We start from the raw sequence: 5,477 nt of genomic DNA, 5'->3' as shown, positions 1-5,477 counted from the left end.
TTTTTTTTTTTTTTTTTTTTTTGTACCCGGGATCAAACGTGGGACCTTGCACTTGTGAGGCAGGCAGTGGAACCACTGAGTTAAATCACCGGCCCACCTCTTCATTTTCTAAAAGGAAGATTTCCATAGAATCGATCTCATGATCTGGAGATAACTGTCATGTCACCAAAGGTGTGGCCCTTTCTGATACCCTCCCTTTTGTGGAAGATGTAGATGTTAGAAGCTATGAGGTCTCCAACCTGTTTAACTCTGCTATACCTGGGGTGCCCAGAGAGGCGTCCTTTATTAGGGATCAGCTTGTGTGTGGTGTACAGATAAGGATAAGACTGCCGGTTGTGTCTACATGTTGATTATTTATAATAACCGGTTTTGGTAGGTGTTTTGTTTCGGTCTTTTTTTTGTTTTGTTTTGTTTTGTTTGTACTGGGGATTGAACATGGGATCTTGAGCTTACAAAGCAGGCTGTGGAACCACTGAGCTAAATCCCCAGCCCTATAATACTGGTTTTGTAGGTCAGTGAAAATCCAACAGCAGATGGAAAGTCGGTATTACAAATCTGTGACTCTAAGGATTTCTGTGTGTACAACTGTTTGCTCAAAATCAGATGTGTCAGCTCTCACAATTTGTAGGAGCTGAGGATGTATTTAATGCTAGGATGGGGACCCATCTGTCTGCCTGACCCCTCCTACCCTGATCCGCAGAGTTGAGAAAACACCCACACTGCAAGCTAAAGTTATCTCTGCTATGCTCTGAGACCATGAGATAATGTAACACCCATGAAAGCATAGAGCTGAAAATACCATGTTAAATGAAAAATGTTTATTTATGAAATACAGCAAAATGTCTCCCAATAATTTATTAAAAAAAAGAATTTCAGTTAAAGTTTTGTTTACTACAGCCTTCACTGGACATGCACACAGAGAAATACCAGTCCCCCTATTATCAAAAATGATACTATATAGGGCCGGGGACTTAGCTCAGTGGCACTGCGCCTGCCTTGCAAGCACAAGGTCCTGAGTTCAATCCCTAGAACTGCAAAAAAAAAAAAAAAAAAAAGATTCTAGATGCTATGTAGATTAGACCAAAAGAAATGAAAGTTATACTTTATGTTTTTGGTGCCTGAGGCCATTTTACTGGGGAAAGGGTAGGTCATCTCTCAAATCGATAGTTTACTAATAGAGTAGAAAAAAAATAAATAATAAAGCCAAATGGGAAATGCTAATTGAGAATGACTCCAAAAATTATATTTTTCCTTCTAAAGATACAGGGTTGGACCAAGACCTGTGTGGACACACAACTAGCTGTGTCCAGCTAGGCTGAATTCATCCTCCAAGTGTTCATTGCTTGCCTGGATGTCAGACCAGGGAGTGGTTTCTTTGGGGGTTTTCTTCCTGGCATTCACTCCCAGACTCCCTGGGAATCTGAATAATTCAGCGCAGATATGACATTTTTCTTTGGTGCAAATTGTAATCTTTCCACCTGCCCTAGCCTTGCAGTTTACTTAAGTAATAATAGAAGGGAAAATATAGATGATTTTTTGACTGTTATCATTAGTGAAATAATTGATTTTAAAAATGTATATGGTGGATGCCAGGGAGCTAGAAATATACCGACTGGTTTAGGTTTTGAAAGAAGTCACTCTGATTTTGAAAAGTTCTCACCAAATTGCTGTTTTCAGTTTTACCTCTTCACTGGAGCCTTTGAATTGCATTGATCCCATGCCCCAGACTTTTCCATGAGTGGCCTAATGCCACTGTGCTCATGGTTTAAGCAGGGTCAGTATATGATTTTTGTGCACTAGATAGGAGATGGGAAATAGACAAACTAAGGCCAGGCATGATTAATTCTCTGTGATCCCTTCTCGGGCTACCATCATCAGCCTCCTTCACATTTATACTCATTTTAAACTACTGGAAGCAGGGTTCTGTTTTTTCATGGACTCCAGTTGGTTTTCCAGTAAATAGTATTAGTACCTACCAATTTTAAGGCACCTGTTATGCAGTAATTAATATGTTCATGTTGAGTATTCTTCATCCAAAATGCTTGGGACCAGAAGTGTGTTTTGCTTTTTTTTTGGAATTTTTGTGTATGCATAAAGAATACAGGTGCAAATTCCCTCTGATGAGTGTTATCATCTTGGATGCCTAAAATGTTACCAATAAGTGTTTTGCTATTTAAAAAAAGAGAGACATCTTGGAGATGGGGCCCACATCTAAACAAGAAATGTGCTTTTTTCGATCACACCTGAGACACATCACCTGAATGTAATATTATACAGTCTTTTCAGTAGTCCTCACACAAGGTCAGGTGTGGAATTTTGCAGCATTTCAGAGTTTGGATTTTTCAAGCCAGGATTCTCAACCTGAATATGCTTTGATTTTATCATCTTTTTAACAAAGGTGATATTTAAAATATTTAGCCAAGTATGGCACGGTTATTAAGTGTCCTTGAAACCAAGTTCCCTGATTGGACAAGGAGGTATTTGGAAGAGTTCTTTACTCCAAATATACTTTTTCGCTTGAAGTTTATAGGTGAACTTTAGAAAATGAAAAATTGCAACTCCTTGTGAAATAAAGGCCATGTTGAGCATTTTTTGAAGCATTCAGACATCTCCTGAAACCCAGAGGTGATGTAAGAACAGAACGTACAGCGTGCTCAGTGTGATGCCCTCTCTCCAAAGAGGAAAAAGCTCAGCAAGTTCCTTTCACCATAGGGGGCTGAAAACTACTAACAATGGCGATGGCTAAGAAGGGGCAGCTTACAGCAACCCAGTTTGCCTCATCTTACCAAATTAGTCATCCATGACTGAGATCACTTTTTCTGCTTAGGAGAATAACATCCAGCTGGCTTCATAGCTTTCTTTATGGTGGTCATAATAATTGCACATCTTAGGGTTATTTTTTTGAAGAAAACCCTCTGCTGTTGCTAGATGTGTGGTATTTAGCTGTAGAAACATAAAAGTCCTCGTGTGTCCCTACCATTAATTAAAGCTGGCTGTGGATGTCACCGTCAGGATTGGAGTGGCGTGACATTTGGAGGTGTGTGGAAATGTCACCACACAGTGATGATTTCAGGTTTTGATGGAGTACATTTTATCTGAAGTGAAGTTTGTGGTGGTTTTGTTGGAAAAAAAAAAGGGAACTCAAGTCTAATTTCAAAAACAGGAAATTTAATAGTAGTTCCCCAAACACCTAAGGTTCTAAAGAAAAGTTTAATGACTACACTTCTCCTTGTTCTGTTCTCTCCATATCATCTTTAATGTTTCCATACATCAAATTTGCATCTACAGAATGCATTTTAGAAAGCAACTGTGGCTTTGCCTTCTCCAGCTGTTTCTATTATGTGAATAATGAAACTAGTCTTTAGAGAGAAATTACTTCAACACCCATTTCAGTATGCACATCAAAGAATTTAAGTTAAAAAGGCAGATAAAGATGAATGTGGGAAGAATTCATAATATATTATTTGGTTAGAGTTAATCACTCCCCATATATATCAGTTCTTTTCAGAAAATAAAATTTTTCTTACATTTATTTCATTTTCTTAAAGAAGGGCTCCTTCGAGCTGAAAGAGCACAGTGGTGTACACTTGTAATTCTAGGGAGTAGAAAGACAGGAAAAAGACTCAGGAGGCTGAGTTAAAAAGATTATAAGTTCAAGACCAGCCTGGGCCAGCTGGTGAGATCCTATCTCACAATAAAAAAATGAAAAGGGCTGGGCATGTGGCTAAATGGAAAAGCCCTTCTAGATTTGATCCCCAGTACCACGAAGAAATTTTCTTTTAAAAAATGAAAGAAAAGGAGGGTCCAGACCCCTCCTAATTTTCTCTAAATTTCTGTGAGCTTCTGTATTTTTCTCAAATGTTATAAAGTGGGCCAATGCCCCTTATTGCCTATTAGTTTAAAAAGAAATAATGTGCTGTAATTAATGTTAGCTTTGTTTCCAAAATGAATGAAGGGAGAACATTGAGATACGGGTATTTTTGAATTGTTGGAGAATCCTGGAAAACGAAGCATTGCTAATACATTATTTTGTGGACTACTTTTGGTTTCAGTTTTTTTTTTTTTTGTCAAAAAAATTCGTTCATGTTAAGTTGAAAGACCAGTTATTCCAACAAATACATAATAGGAGTTTTGTCAGTCTGTGGCAACTGAACTTGCTCTTGCTGGGGATATTTCTATCTGTGCTCCTTTCCTCCTTGTCTCAGCTGAGACAGACACTTGAATCTTCTGTTAGTGCTGGGGACTCTGGTCTGGACCTGGAGGATACAGAGACACAGTGAATAGATAGGGTTCCCGCATCATGGTTTCCTTAGAATGCTGGCTGAGCCTAACATTACTGAGCTCCAGCAGCCTTCCCTGGTTCGCTTGTAAGGGAATCAGCATTGGTGTTTTCTCCTTGCCAGATGTAAGCACGACAGCTGGGGTTCCCACTGTGCCTGGAGGGGTGATCTCCCAAAGTGTCAGAGAAGACCCTGAAGGTCAGAGGAAGCCAGGGAGCTGGATTTGCACTGTGCCCTTCATTAACAGAAAATGATCACTCAACCCTAAGTGCTCAGATGAAAGCATACTTTAAACTACATTGTCGAGCTATATACATGAGTACATACATAAATACATATTAAGCGAGAGCATTGGAGATGGATGTACCTTTTACGAGTGAACAGTGTGATTCTGCACCCCCTTTCTGCCCTTTCTTGTTTTGTCCACACTGCTGGGGTAGAAAGGCCCTGTGTTGATTGGGCCACTCCTCCATAGACTCCATGAACGTGAACAGCAGCCAGAAATATAATCGGGAAAAAGTGTTGGATCTGAAATCAGAGATCCTTTCCCTTTCCCTGGAAAATTGCCTTCTGTTCCAGCACAGAGTCTCAAAACCAACCAACCAACCAACCAACCAACCAACCAACCACAGCAGTGGTTGTGTTCTGAGTTTGACTGTATTCATATCAGCAACTGATTACATTCTGAGTGGGTCTGCAGGATTGTGTCCTGTGTGGAGTAGAATGTATAATCCAGGCCCGGCAAATTCTGAGTCACTGCTTTATTATCTAGGGATCCAGAAAGGGTCTAAAGCTCACTCTCTTTGAAGGAAACTATTCCTGTGGTCATTTTCTTTCTCTGTCTTTCCATTCAGATATGTGAGGGTTTTTTTTCTACATAGGAGAAAGAAGCCACCTTGTGTTATCGAAAGCAGTTCTAATTTTCTCATATTTACTTGATAGTAGCTCTGTGATATCCGAATCCAATTGCCCCCATTATCAAATGGAGTTAGTAATAATGACCTAAGGGCTTTTTCACGAAGGCTGAGAAATAATATATCTTACTAGTTCCAGAATCAGGCATATGAGGGTGCCAGGGTCAAGAATAGCTTGATGGGGGCTGGGGATTTAGCTCAGTGCTTCTGCCACCTGCCTCACAAGCACAAGGACCTGAGTTTGATCCCTGGTACCAAAAAAAAAAAAAAAAAAAAAAAAAAA

At 39.6% G+C, this 5,477-nt stretch overlaps 1 protein-coding gene across 1 annotated transcript in view; it reads left to right on the top strand.

The window, feature by feature from the left end:
• Amph (amphiphysin) overlaps positions 1–5,477 on the top strand; it is a 159,246-nt gene that overhangs the window by 130,957 nt on the left and 22,812 nt on the right. The window lies entirely within an intron of this gene.

This window comes from Fukomys damarensis, unplaced genomic scaffold, assembly GCF_012274545.1.
Source record: "Fukomys damarensis isolate Sample0158 unplaced genomic scaffold, DMR_v1.0_HiC HiC_scaffold_17, whole genome shotgun sequence".
NCBI lineage: Eukaryota > Metazoa > Chordata > Mammalia > Rodentia > Bathyergidae > Fukomys > Fukomys damarensis.
Note: the sequence above shows the minus strand (reverse complement) of the source record. Positions and strands in the feature narration are given on the sequence as shown.